General features: G+C 45.5%; 1 long non-coding RNA gene across 2 annotated transcripts in view; it reads left to right on the forward strand.

Moving 5' to 3' along the window:
* LOC117601035 (uncharacterized) overlaps positions 1-4,831 on the forward strand; it is a 104,090-nt gene extending 99,259 nt beyond the window's left edge. For both annotated transcript variants that reach the window (XR_004580583.2, XR_004580582.2), the window contains exon 3: positions 4,703-4,831. This is a non-coding gene — a long non-coding RNA (uncharacterized LOC117601035). The remainder of the gene's footprint in view (positions 1-4,702) is intronic.
* The last annotated feature ends 9,884 nt before the right edge of the window (positions 4,832-14,715 follow it).

The raw sequence follows: 14,715 nt of genomic DNA on the forward strand, positions 1-14,715 counted from the left end.
TTGCTTACTTTACTTTCACTATAGTTCGATATTAGATATTTACTCGTATCCATTACGACTCATCATTTTTTCTGGATCGCTATTGATCCGACTTGTAGAAATAATGAAACAATTCCATTCGTCCTGTTTGAAGATTCTTAAGAGAAGATCATCTTGAAATTCTCGAAACACCCTTTACAAGAATCCCCCTTGGAATCTCGCGATTTTTCCTTCGACCCACTTGTCAAGATAACGTTGCCAAGTGGCTGAAAGCTGGCCACAAACTAATCAACGCCTTTTCACGACCCTCTTCAAGACCAACTGGCAGAATGCTGGAAGCTGGCCGCGGATGAAAAGCCTCGGCGCGCGCCTTGTTCGCGGAAATGAATAAGCGCACGAATCTTGACGCGCTTATTACCCTCTCCTCCTCCTTCCACGCTTCGCCGGAAACGAGTTGCTCTATAAACCGAGGCGAATAGCAACCTCGTAACCTTCGAAACGAGTAATAATAACTTTTCCGAAAAATAAAAGCAGGAAAATTTTTATTTCTCCAGGAGAACAATAAACGACCGTGTTTCCCTCTTCTCGTCCAATGTTTCAGTCACTTCTTATACACCACTCGCACCCTCATACCATCGACGACTTTTCCGATATAAAGAAAGAAAAAAAAGAAGAAGAAGAAGCGTAACCCTCTTTTCAGCCCGCGTTTTGTGCCAGTTTCAAACTGGATTTCGTGCTGTGTCTCGCACAACTGGTCTCGAGTGCTCTTCCTCTAGCACCCATACACCCCCTCTGTGCCGCACCCCTCTGAGAGGGTGATCTAGTTGCGCTCGCGCGAGAATTGCCACTCGTGACTTTGCATACGTTGCCGCTAACGCTGCGAAAAATTCAGCTGCCGCCGTGCTCGGGGCGCTCCCGCTTGTCGCCGCTCGAATCAGCTCGAAATTTTTCATCCTACCGAAACCGAAACAGTTCACCACGGAGAGAAGAGGGTAACCAGTTGGTTGCGCGTTAATAAAACGGAATCGTTCGAACAGAATCGTCTGTTTAGACGGTTCGAACGATTTTATACGTCCGCGATAAAGCTCGATTTTCGACTGGAGAAGCGGGAAAACGATAAAACTGTTCGTGCTTGCGGCTCTGTATCGCCTCGAAGATCACGGTCCGTTGATTCAATAAACTTGAATAGCTTTCCATTCGATTCGATTCGATTCGATTCGATTCGATTCTTCGGAATACAGGCTGCTTCAATCATTATCCATTTCTCAAATTCGAATGGGAAAAATAAAATATTTTGCAAACTTCCAAGTAGCATCGATAGCACATTAATTTCGCAAGGTGGCATGGCGAGTGAAAAGTTTAAATTAGCAAAATAAACCGTCGTCTGGCGATTCTCTTTTTCTCGTTCTCGGAATGAAATTGGCAAAGTGGAAGCACGAAAACGCAATTTACGATACATCGAAGAAGATTTCGAGGGGCAGAGGGTGGTACAGCAACGATACTGGTACTCGTTTCAAGGCGAGCGTAAACGCGCTCGTACGGCAAGCAAACAGCAGTCTGCACACAGAGCAATATTAATTGCTCGCGGATCGACCGCACGATTCTGATCCTGCAATTACGCGCGTTCGCCTCGTCTCCGGAACCGCAGCAGCTCGTCTCGACGGCCCTCGGGAATCGTTAACCATCTCGAAACTTTGCCCATTCGCGAAACTGCTTCGAGCCCTGCTCTTCCTACCCTCCCTCCTCTTCCTCTTCTTCCTCCTCTTCCACAATCGTTCGGCCGCCCACTCAATTTTCCTTTCCTTCTCCCTTGCAAACTGCCAGCAACCTTGCTCTACCATGCTTTCGTGAAAAACACCGAGATCTTCTGATTACACAGCCAACAAAACGATATACTACTATATTTTGCTGTTTCATTTACCCTCTGCTCATCCTGGACGATTGCCTTTTCCATTCCTCAAGTTTGCAAATAAATTTACCACTTCTTCATGATAGAGACTTGAATACTTTTTGCAACAAGCCTCGATACTCCTCTTTTCACTTGAATCCAATCTGGCGAGAATTCGAGAAGTCTTTCCTTCGACCTCTCTGGGGGTAGGAAAAATCGGGAAATTCAAAAGGAAAGCTTCCGGGTGCGAGGTTGCGTTTAGATAAAAATCAAATATCTCGCGCTACTCGAGAGGTTGGCCGAGTTCTATTATCATTTTAGTTTCTAGCTTTAGGGGGGGGTTGAAATCGCCGGGAAAAGAGAGAAAACTCGGAGCGAATCGCGGCCGGTCAATTACGGGCTGCAGGCGTAAATAAAAAGCAAATACGCGAAACCATTTACTCGATCCTCTCCGTTCCGATAATCCTGTTTGCCCGGGCGCGAATATTATCGCGCGTTCAAGTGGCACGCTGATCCAGTTGCTCCCCGAGTTTTCCAACTATTAAACCGAAGCAACTGATTGAAAAAGGATCCGTCCGAAAAAGAACATTTTATTTACGCGAAAATTGCTGACGTCCAAGGAAACAAGAAGAATGTGTTCGTTGAGTAAAATATTATTCGAGTGTGTTTTATGCGATACGAGAATCGAGTTTACCGGGTTCGTACCAGGGGATGTTCGATAGTCGGGGGTATATGAGGAGGGTGGCGAAGGAGACGAGCAAGGGTGGTGATATTTCGAAAATCGAATTCTCCTGGTCGGCAGCGTAACGAATGCAATTTAAGGCAGCGTCGCTCGAAAGTTACGGCATAGAGAATCCTCTGCAATCAACTCATTACGGACTTTGCTAAATCAATTCTTCCCGCTACTTCGCGAATTGAACTTACCACCCCCGCCTCGGCTCCGTTCCTCTTCTCCCATGGAATCGAGGAAACTCCGGCGAGAATCGCGGATTTTTCACGGAGAACTCCGATCGTGGAAACTGAAAACTTTCCATTGTCGGAAAGGAAACGTTCCTTTGCCAAGGATTTGCCTTTCCTACCTCCACAATTTTTCCGACATCGTTTCGATGATTGTTCGAGAAGTTGAGTGAGAAATTAATAAAAATTAGACGATCAAGAGGAAATTCTAATAATTTATAAAAAAGCAGAAACTCGTATGTTTCGCAAGATTCTGAAACTCTTTTTCTCGACAGGCTGGTATAGAACAGTGAGAACCCGGGACAAAGGATGGTGTTTATCGAGCGAGGCAGGTTGCACAGGGGCTGCGTTTCATCGAAGTTCCTTCAAAGGGTCGAACTTGGTCGCGTAATTTCCCCCGTCTAAGGCAGAGGGATGGGTCTTACCCTCTGACGATCCCTCCTTGCCAATTTCACGTGTCCTTCGCTCCCGAAATTTCGCCTGCCTCGGACCTAATGAGGACACAAACCTCACCACCATCTTAATCGTCTCGGCTCAGCTTTGAGACGACAAGAATCGACTGCTTCCGCGTTCCAACCTTCCCTTTGGCCCTTTATAGTTGTTCTCCTTTATGCTTACACGAAATGGGTGGCAGGGATTATTTGATGAACGATATGATTTCACCAGAGGCAACCCTTTGTTTCGGTACACCCGAAATCGACGCCTTATAATTATTTCTAGTAGTACAACTCAATCGTTACCGAGACCCTTCGATGTTTTAATTCTCTAATCATCGAACAATTCTGGTAAGCGACGATACAAAACCTATCGATGTCCTCTAACGATTCAAAAATATCGATTCACTCGCGAATTGACACGTCCAGGTGGAGAACAAAACCAGTGTTCGAGACAAGGGGTGGGTGGAGGAAACAAAATAGCAGACCGATCGAAAAACGGCCTGGTTTCATTGAGCTGTGCACAGTTGGGAACAGAAAGGATGAGAAAACAATTAAAAAGAAAAAAAACAGGCGCGGGGGTGAAGCGCTTTGAAATCGAATTCAAAAAGCGTCGAGACGACGAGAAACGAAGCGTCGAAGCGGATCGTTTGCCTTTCGTCTATCTCGCCTCTCTGTCCTCTCGTCCACGGCTATTACGTAACGCGAATTAAGACGCTCCGACGGCCGACGAAATTACGTCTGGGAATTGTGGCCTTTGTGGAAATTTTCCTTCCAAACGTCGAATGAACGCGCCTTCGCGTTTCCACGAAACTTGAAACGAACGTTTTGTCGGAAGCACACACTTAGACGGTTTAATTGGCACCTCGTTTGATTAGACACCGATAGAATTGAATAATTCGATAAAAGTAGAAGGTGTAACCTAAACCACCGTAACTCGAAGCTTATGTCTGTACCGAAAGGATTATAGAGGTTGACGTTATGGAAATATTGATAATGGCGTGTAAATTGTAATGTAAATTTAACGTTGTACTAGCTTAAACCCTATGAGATCATTAGAAAATTAAGACAAAATATTTGTCCTATTATTCTATGATGAAATTGGGTGTTACCTCAAAGTTACACCACAGGGGATTAACGTGTCGCTATTCTGATGGTCGTCACTGATTAAAGTCATGAATTTAATATAACCAAGTCAATCCTCCCGGTGGTAAGTATGAATTTTTAATTTAATGGTATATTAAAAAATATGGTATTTCATCGTACGCGATAGAAAGACCTCTAAATCATTTTACATTTGATCAATTTATCAAAAGTAAATTTTACGTTCATCTTTCAACCCTGGAATAAGGGTAACCGAGTATAAAACCGCTGAACGATTTATCACAGTCGTTGTTTCTTCGCGAGCAAACATACTGATATCATTTTTTAACGTGATTTCCAGTTTCCCGCAAGAAGTTGAAGCTCGTTAATCGACCCACTGTAGCCTGTTTCCCGTGGAACGCGTTTAATAGGGTCCCTCCTGAAATACTGTCGGATTGTTATTCAATTTTCGAGCAAGCCAGCATCCAAGGTAAGCGGTTTTCCTCCAACTTTTTCGAATCCGATATTACGCTTGATCTTTGTAACGAGGCTCGAACGCAGAACCCTCTTAAATCGATTCGCTAGGAAGAGCTTTTATAAGTCCTTCCTCGAACGAAAGACGGGATCGAACGAAGGAAAACGATAGAAAGCACGGAATGAAAAGCGTGTTTAAATAATATTTCCATCGAGAGGGTCTGTTTTCGTTTCTCACCCCTCGTTCTCTTGCTCGTTTCTTGACTTTGATAAAACGCGGAGAAGTTCAGGGAACGTTTCCACCATTAACGAAAGACTCTCGATTGTTTTATTGTCCCTTCGAACAACTCGGGGAAAATGGTAAATGGAAAAGCAATTGTTCGTTTGTGTCTGTACAAATACCTTGACAGACAATTTCGAAACTTTCCGACTTTCATCGTTTATCATTTCTATTTTATTAAGAATACTCTTTCAAATATAAAAATATAAAGGGAATTCATTGCACGCGTCTGTATAATGAAAGAGGATGTTCTCACAGAGGAGGTGCCTTTTAACATGGGAGGGTTAAAAGGTTGCCAGAAAACATGGGCAAAAAGGAATCCTCTATTCCCTCTATCCTCTGACCGAGATAAACGCGGCCCACGCTCGGTGGTTCGTACAATTTTAAAGAATCTTTGATTTTCGACAACGACAACGAAAGCGTCGCGGTGAATGTTTAAGCGGTGCCAGTCACCGAGACCGACGCGACGGTAATGAAAGCAACGTTTGATCATCGACCACGAAATAATCGACTTACCGTGTGCCGCATCTGCTCGCGTTATATTCCCTCGACGTCCTCCTCCTCCTCCTCCTCTTCCTCTCCGTCTGTCTACGAAAGAAAACACTCGCGAACTGTCCTCACTTAAAACGAGACGACATTTCCACCCTGTCTTCTCCCTTCACGACAGAACAGGGTACTCTCGAGTGCCTCTGTAACGAAGAAACGAAAACAAAACTCCATGTAGCAAGCTTTTTCATAACCATCAGTTAACTTTGTCACGAGGTGGTCGTACAATTTTTCAATACAACACGAGAGAAAATTTTCAACAAAGTTTACAAAAGAATTTGCACATTTAGAGGGTTGTTTCGTGCTCGATAGGGAACTATCGTCGTTTCGTCGAAAACACGGATAAACGGCGTCGGTGTTCTCGCGATGGCGTGGCGCCGTTCGCGATCGGACCGAACGGACGAGCGGAGCCACCCCCGACGACGCGCCACGCTCCAAGTCCCGCGTCAGACTGCAGGGTGTCACCTTCGGTGTATGCCTCGAACCTCCGCCAACTCCGCCGTCACCGGTCTGTATCGCGAACCGTGAGTTGCGCATGCCCTCGCAAGTCCACCCTCGACACAATTCGGGGGTGGTCGGTCGGTTACGTTGGCCTGTGTACGTTCCTCCGCTTGTATGGCCGCGCCTGGCTGTGTTCCCTTCGGGAAGGGGTAGGGAGGGTGTGATCGTCCGCGTCCCTCCCTCCTCGCCCCTCGTCCCCTCTGTACGAGAAGGGGTGTCTGTCGGTACGTCGCTGCCGCGTTCTGGGTGACGGGGTTGCATCGCGCGGATCGTGTGTGGCCGCTATGGGGCTTGTTTCTTCTTCTTCTTTTTTTTTTTTTCCTATTCTTTTTCTTTTTATGGGTCGCTCGTGTTTCGCGAGCTTCTTCGCTTCTCGCTTTGCCGCGCTTCCGAGGACAGACGGGGTGAGGGTTGATTTTTAAGAGTTGCCTGTTCTTCCTTGTTCGAGGTATCGTTTACGCGGTACGCGGTAAAAGTAAAATATGCGAGGTGTTTTTATTTAATTTTCCTACTCTATTTTCATTTTCGAAAACTTTATTTAAAAATTTATGTACGAAAGTTTCGTCGAAACACCCTGGCTGTAAGTAAGAATTGACCCAGATTACAGTGATCAGCTGTACGGAGTTAAAATCAATCAATGTAACGAGCAATTAGCTTCCCTTTAATCGAGAAAATTTCCCGCCGACCGATGGAGAATGCTCGCGCGTGTCCCGTTTCAGCAACCGGATTCATTAGTCGGGAGTTAGGGTAAGTCGGGTCGGGGAAGGTCGTTTCTTAAACGCGATATATCGATCGAAAGCAGAGGAGAAACAATTTGGCTGACGTTGCATAACATTCGCGTGGTAATCCGTTATTGATTCGAGACAGCCCGCTAGCACGAATATTATTATCCGCGGGTAACAACACACTCCACCGCGATCGACCGTCAGCCCCGAACCGGAAGTAATCTTCGTTTTAACAGACCGGTCGTAACGTCGAACCCCACAGAGAAGGAGAACGAACGAATACTGTAGATTTTGAAAGACACGTCTCTTATTTTATTAAAAAAAAAGAAAAAAAAGAAGTAGTCTATGATGGAGTGCTGATAGCGAAGGTGTTAACGTCCTAATTGCAGCATCGAATCGATAACGACAGTAGTAACGATTGTAATGGTAGCTTTAACATCTTCATAAATTTCTATTACAAAAAGAAAAGCACCCTCTATCCGAGCCCCTTATTCCGTACCGGTCGTGACACTAAATATGCCCGTGTTAGTACGATAGGGTGCAAATGACAAGGGTTTAAGGTATAGCCGTTCGTAACGCGGCCCTAAAGTGCCTTCAAAACGTTACCGAGTCGACATAAAATCCATACGACGCGTGCTCTCCTTCTTAAGCCAGCTATCGCTGTCTTTAACCTGCTCTACGACCTGACAGTCGAACCTACCCCCTCGATCCTCGATTTTTCAAAAAAAAAGAAATACAATTTCCCTCCTTCCAAATAAATTGACAAATTTTAATTTAGGAGAAGAATGAAAGTTTCAAAAGCGATGAAATTCGCAGCACCGCATGAAAGAGAAGCTGCTTGAATGCAATGAAAAGAGCCTATTCCATCGGCCACCAAAATCCTCGTCGACCAGCATTTCCATCGCGTTCGATCGAGCTATTCTTCGACAGGCTGGCAATAAATACCGCGCTCGTCATTGTCTCATTGCGTGCTAATTAAAACGCGGCTAATTGTAACGCCGTGCACACTGGACAACCGCGACAATACGTAGATTCCTACCTCGGTGTTATTTAATCTAAACAGGCGGACGTCGTTTCAGCGAGCTCGTCTCACATGCTTTGCAAACGTGACCCAAAAAGTGGAAATTGAGAAAATTGCTTTGCCAGAAATATTTCGGTTCCCAGGGAAAATTTGTTCCCATTTTCCAGCTGCTAATGAAAGCAATTAAATTTCTATATTTTCGGTATCGTTGTTATCGTGTATTATACCCGTCGGTACAAGCTTTGCTCATTTATTATTTAGCACTCTGACTATTACCAGTGTCATTAGTAAATGGCTCAAATATATAATAGTATGCAACCGAATAATTAAAGTTTCTGGATGTCTGACCAAAGTGTTAAATACTGAACGCTACTGAAATTTGCAAATCGAGTTTCCATAATTTACGAATATTCAAGTTCCGAAATTTTCACCTCGACAAATTTCAGTATATCGCATACGATTGCTCAAAGATCGTCGACATTCGATCGCAATGAAACGGACACCGTCCGTATCTCGCGTCCCACGTGCACAGATTCGACTCTCGGCACGCGCGAATCCTGTCTCCGAGCTTCTAGATCACCTGTATCGAGGTGTACGTGTCCGGAATCATTAGCGTCGGGTCTGTCAACCAGGAATCTTCGGTATTACGTCCCGCAAGAACGTAGGTTATCAAACCATCCCTCTCGTCACGCTTAAAATACGCCAAGCAGCTGCATTACACGCGTGCTTCATCAATTCACGCCTTCCGTCTCTTCTCCTATCATTTACCCCGATTATCGTCATTATTGACACTAAATCACCCGTCTAGATCCACCCTACCCATTAACCTTATCCCGATTCAAATTCACTTCGACAGTATAAAAGTAAATAATAAAAATAATTTATCAAGGCGTCACACGGAACGAAAGGGTTGAACACAGAAGTCGAAGTTGCACGTTTCTTTTCCAGTGTATATCGGTCGTCCTTTCGACTTTCATTTTACGATCACGTAGCGTTGCGATCGTTCTATATATTCAAGTACAGAACTGCTCTCTTTTTACCGATCGTTTCGTCCATCGGGGATTAGAAGAGTCTCGTGCCAGAATTCCGGAATAAAAAGGGCGACACGGGGTGGCCGTAGGATACCCTCGACGGTGCTGTAACTGCGCGAATCCTCCAGAGTATCCTTAGGCTTGCGTTATCTGCTCACCCCAGGAACCACCGCCCCCTTTTGTCCATCTCGCTGAACCCCCTATTCTGTGCCGGATTCAATCGAGCCTGGAATCTCGTTGCGCAGGAAATCGTCCTATGCAACGGTTCGCCCTTTTGGGACCCTACCTTTAATTTTATGTACGCTTTCCGATCCTCTTCCTCCTCTTTTTTTTCTCTTTTTTTCCTCTTTTTTTTTCGTGGAAACACTCGATGCGGATATTTCGTTAATTTTTTTTTTCTTTTTTTTTCATCGCACACGGTTGAAAGAAACCGAATTTTTATTTAGGGGCGAAAGATTAATGTACAGCGATACTTTGTCGAGAATAAGGATAATTGGAGGTGGATTTTTCTTGAAATTGAAAACAAAACGTGTTTTCGCGCTTCGAGCTTTTCGAACGGGTTCTTCATCGATCAACCAGGATATATTGTGTACAGCGGAAGAAAATCATAAATAGCGTAGAGAAACGTGAACGGAAAATTAGAAGTTGCCTGTTATCGCGCAATACGTCTTCTTGTTTTCATTTCGAATCACTTTTCTCCGTCTCTTGTTGCTCTTCGTTTCGCTATCTTGTTAATCTCTCCCGCACACATCTTGAAAATAACTCGTTAACCTTCTCGACGTTAATCTGCTCCGAGTGGAGCTCCAACTCTATCGAAGGGAATCGATATAGGAAAGTTCTCTGGTCAAGAAGCAGAGTACACAGGACAAAATTAATGTACCAACTTCGTTGCCCGCCTTTTTTCCCCCCGTCGTAATAAAAGATATATTAACAGCAGGCTCGTTTCCGCGGAATATAATTAAAAAAAATCTTGAACGTCGAGGGAAAAATACGGGACCAGTTTCGAAATGGAAAATCATTCATGCAAAATTGCAGACTTTTCTATTGTCGAGTGTTTTTCTTATTCGACATGTAGAAATTGATGTTTCAAAGGGAACACACTCGCGTCGGTGGCGTTTTGCGTTGCATTTTCATAAATTGTACGCGCACCTGACATTTTTCATAAATTTTCGAAGGGGCAATTCGCGTAATGGACGAATATGGAGAAAGTCTCGTCGTTACAAATTTACAGCGAACGTTCTCATAAAAATAACGAATCGCAGTATAAATAATTATTATTTCTTAGCGACGTCTGTTTAAAATTTTCTCAGAATCTCAACATTGTTGTCCGATATTACGCGATCGCTGTTTCGCGGATGGGAATCCATGGAAATTCCCCGAGGACTATGTCGTTTCGCACTGCATCGGATCGTTACGTTGGCATCGCGTAATATCAATAAACTATCGACGTGATACGATACGCGAACGAGCTTGTTCGAGCCACCCTCTTCGACGGAGGGTTGCTTAAGGTGCGCGTTCTACGGCTATCAGGCTTTGGCTAGGGTGTCGCGTGGGTTCTCCTCGGTATTAAGGGCGAATGAAGTTACGAGACAGCGGTTTACCAGTCGTATTCCTAACGACGAATACCATCGCGTCGTTCGAGCGATCCTAGACAGCTTTAAGCGAATGAAAACGAGCCTTAATTCAAGGAGAAATGAATCTGCTTGTCTCGTTAGATAATTCGACTAACGAATAAATCGAATTGAAATATGAACGAAAATATTAGTATTTCTAGTGATAGATCGGCGATTCAATTTATTAAATTGACCTGATCGAAGGGTGTGAGTGTCCTGGACAGTGGTAGGAATCTCGCGGGAACGTGCAACGCGGTGGACGTGGTTGAATTACGATAGAGGGTGGCTGCGGTGAACGGAGGGGGATGAAATTCACTGCAGAGATGATCGAGAGATGTTGAATGCTTTTATTTCTATGTTTCCGTGTGGTTGTGGTAACCGAGTCATTTGGAAGGCGATAGATTAAAGTGAAAAAAATATTTGTAATCTCTATTTCTTGTTCCGTTAGATGTACTTTTTTAAAAATTTCCTCTTGGCGTTTTAACAGGATACTCGAAAAGGGTGTCGAGGGTGCAAAAAGTTTCGAAACACTCCGCCACAGAGTTGCCAAAACTTATCGCGTTTTAAATCTGAAAATCCTCGCCAGGAAGGTAGAGGAAATTCGCCATGCTATTTAGGGGTTGCTTAACGTCCACGCGACCGACAGTTTACAAGCGGAAGTCGCGCGTTTTCTGCATTTACTTTACAAAACCCCCCGGGCGGTCTGTGTCGCGATATGCAAAGAACGCCGCGGATTATTCTCACGTTTTCCAAAAAAGCTACCGAACTGCCACCGCTTGACTCTGCAGCGATATGCAGATTCCTGCCACCCCCTCCAGCCCTTTTCTCGCTTCTTCCGCCAACGAACAACCCTACCTCCGCACGGGTTTGCAGCAACCTACGCCATTAGGCTTCCGCCTAACCATCGCGTCAAAGTGGTGCGCGATGCGGTTGGCACCTCTGCCAAACGATAACCGTTACACCCCTAGAAACAGCCCTTCTTAACCAACCTCTCTGGTCGAGCTTCGCGAGAATTCGAGGATGGTGGAAAGGGAACGGAGAGGACGAGGAGGAAGGATGTTTGCCACGCACCGGAACCCGGGGGAGATAAATAGACGGAGACGAGCTAGAAGATAGGGTGGATTTTTTTTCTCCTCGGGGTAGTGACGGATAGATTGACAGGGGAAACGAAGATACGGGCAGGTTGGTGGGTTGTCCGAGTGACGCGGAAAGAAGTGTGTATCGAGCTCGATACTCTGGGGAGAAAAGACTTTCGGCTGAAAGGGGAGAGTTTTTGGGGCGAGAATAAGATGTATACACCCGATTCTTTGCGGTGAGAAGTAGAATTTCTCGTGGAATTTAAGGGAATAATTGATCGTTCAGGGGTGAATAACGATAAATCTAATCTATCCGTGTTTTCACCCTTGCGGGTTATTTAAATTTTCATACTTTTATAAATAGAAGATTCAATGGAGGATGCAAACTAAACGGTCACCGTGTATGTCTTGAGGGGCGGGGAGGGGGGTAGATAGGGTTCGTGTGAATCGCAGCTGTCCGTTGGGTGGAGATGTACGTTCACAGCGAATCCTCGTGTCGGTTTCTCGACAATTAATCACCGTCGCTCGCGTGGCTCCGTGTCCGTCGCAGTTTCTCAAGCAGCTATCGGTGTCCGGTGTCCGATTTGTGTCCGACCGGTGTTTCTGCTTCCGTTGTCGGCTTCGGCTGTTTACCCGGCTTCCAAATGTATCCCTCGCGTGCAGACTGCTTTTTAACCTGCGTACACTAAGAGTGGGTCACGAAAGGCTGCGGGCAAAGTCATAAAGCAAACGACCGACTCCTTTCGGAATTCACCCTTCGCCATCGTTCATCGTTTGCGTATATGCAACTTGCGATAATGTTCCCGACCTGTCCTCCCGCCGCGCCGGTTAACCATATTTCGTGATTCAACGTTAAATTCATTTTCAAAGATGGATGCCGCGATAAATAAATATTTTCTTCGAAACGATCTGATCTTCGACCCGGTTCTCCGTCGAGCGTGTAACATCAGAAGCAGCCCCGACCGTTCGAGCATCCTCTGTGCGGTAAGCTTATTAACGGGACGACGTAACGTCCGGTCATTACACGTAGCTGACGATATAATAGGCCTCGTAAGGCCTACTTAGCAGGAACAGTGTGGAAAATTTTCGTGTTTCAACCCGTTTGCCAGACGAAGCACCGTTTTGGAGCGTGATAGTCGCAGGGGTGGTTGCTAGACACGGCGGAGGATCACCAAAGAGGAGACGCGTTGTTCCACCGGTGTCCCGGGAACAGGGCCAAAAATATTATCCTGCAACGACTACGGCCGACATATCCGCTCGAGAACGACGCCTCGTAACACCGGCTCTGCGCACCCTCGCGAGACGAGTCCGATCTTCTCTTACAGATACCACATCCCCTTTCTCTTCTCTTCTCTTCTCTTCTCTCGCGAAATACCAGAGCGATTATTACAACTGCAGTTCGCGGATTAGCGACCCCTTTCAAATGTCGGGAGGGAACGGAAATAGGTCTCGATTCGGAAAAACTCTCGAACCGAGAGAGGGTTGGTTGGATTTCTTCGGGATTGGCCTGGGGTTGTTCCAGAGGTCGATGGCTCGGGATGGTCGATTTTATTGGGACACGAACTGGATCGGAGGTTGGGAATTTCGAAGGGCGGCCAGGGACTATTAGGACACGTTTGGTTTAGATCCGACTTGATTTATTATAGTTTTCGGAAAGTAGATAGAAGGGTAGCGTGTACGTTTAGTTATTCATAGATTTTTATACACTTTCGGGTTATGGATTTATCGATGAAAAATTTACATATCATCCCTGTTATATAATAATTTTTTCTCTCTCGAATTACCCTCGAATAGCTGAGGATTGAAATTCTAACACCTTCGACTTTGAAAATGCTCGGAAAAAGCCCGATACGCTTTGTTTCGAGAATAAATACGTTAGAAATACGGGAAAAGTGTAGAGCAAGCTATGCCGAAGTGTTTGTCCAAGCTTAGCGAGCGTGTCGAGGCGTTTCGTCGCGTGTGTTGTCGAACGGTGGAGACGGTGAGAAACGGCCGGAGAAAAGGGTAAAAAGCGAAGGGAGAAAAGCAGCGGAGGGTGGCGAGGGACAGAGGAGAACAAGCTTATCCTAATTGCCGGTAATAAAAGCTTTTTATCGGACAGAGTTATGCTTTCGTTCGCTTCGCTGCCCGCTATTATCTCGCCTCGCCCCCGGCAAAAAAATAATATCTGACCAACACGCGGACAGAGGGGGGCGGTTGTTGTTGTTGTTGCTGGTAATGTCGCGAGCGCGAACACGAACGATTCCGTTACGAATCGAAGAAAAATCCCCTTGATGCCGGAACACGCGTTTTCTTAATTTATCTCTAATTACCTATAGTGTTCGAAGACCATCCTCGCGAGGAAAGCAGGACGAGAAGCGTAACACGCGGAGCATAACTTATCGTTAACAGGCTTTAACAACAGCCGGCGAGAGCGGGCAGTCGGATCCAATAAAAGTTGGTCAGCGTGAAACCGCGGCTTTAACGAGATCCAAGGATCCTTTTCTGGCACAGACGGTGGCACGAGGTAGCCGGTTCCAGCTTATTAAAAGTGGAAACGGCCTTAATAAACAAACCCGGGCATGGGGGATGTATTCAACCCTTGGCCAACTTGAAACGAGCGCGAGAAGCACTCGATACGCAACGACGATTACGCGCCCTTGCCGCAGTATGCTTTTCAGAATGTTTTTCGGTGCTCTTTAACCGGTCATGGAACAGAGGGTAAAGAGTAAACGACGAGGATCGTTTAGTTACTGTTTTCACTGCCATCTTTACGATCCTCAACGATTTGTTTATTCTCGATTGCTTTTTTGCACGATCGTTCAACCCTTTGAAACAGATTCTACCTTGTCCTGATTCGTTAGACCAGTTATTCGTGAAAATTAATGGATTATAGTTAGATTTCACAAAGTCGTGAAACTGTTGAGTTACAAAGAAACTGAATTTATTCCTTTTGGCATAAAGCTGTTTCGTTTTATTCCTAGCATACCGTATCTCACACAATGCGATGAAACGAGCGAACGTTAAAGCAGAAGAGCGTTAAACGGTCGCGGTGGCGTCGTTAGATTCAAGGGGTGCGAATAACCGCGGAATCGAGGATTTTATGGACAGAAAAAACTTCCTGGATG

The sequence above is a fragment of the Osmia lignaria genome, chromosome 9 (genome assembly GCF_051020975.1).
Source record: "Osmia lignaria lignaria isolate PbOS001 chromosome 9, iyOsmLign1, whole genome shotgun sequence".
NCBI classification, from domain to species: domain Eukaryota; kingdom Metazoa; phylum Arthropoda; class Insecta; order Hymenoptera; family Megachilidae; genus Osmia; species Osmia lignaria.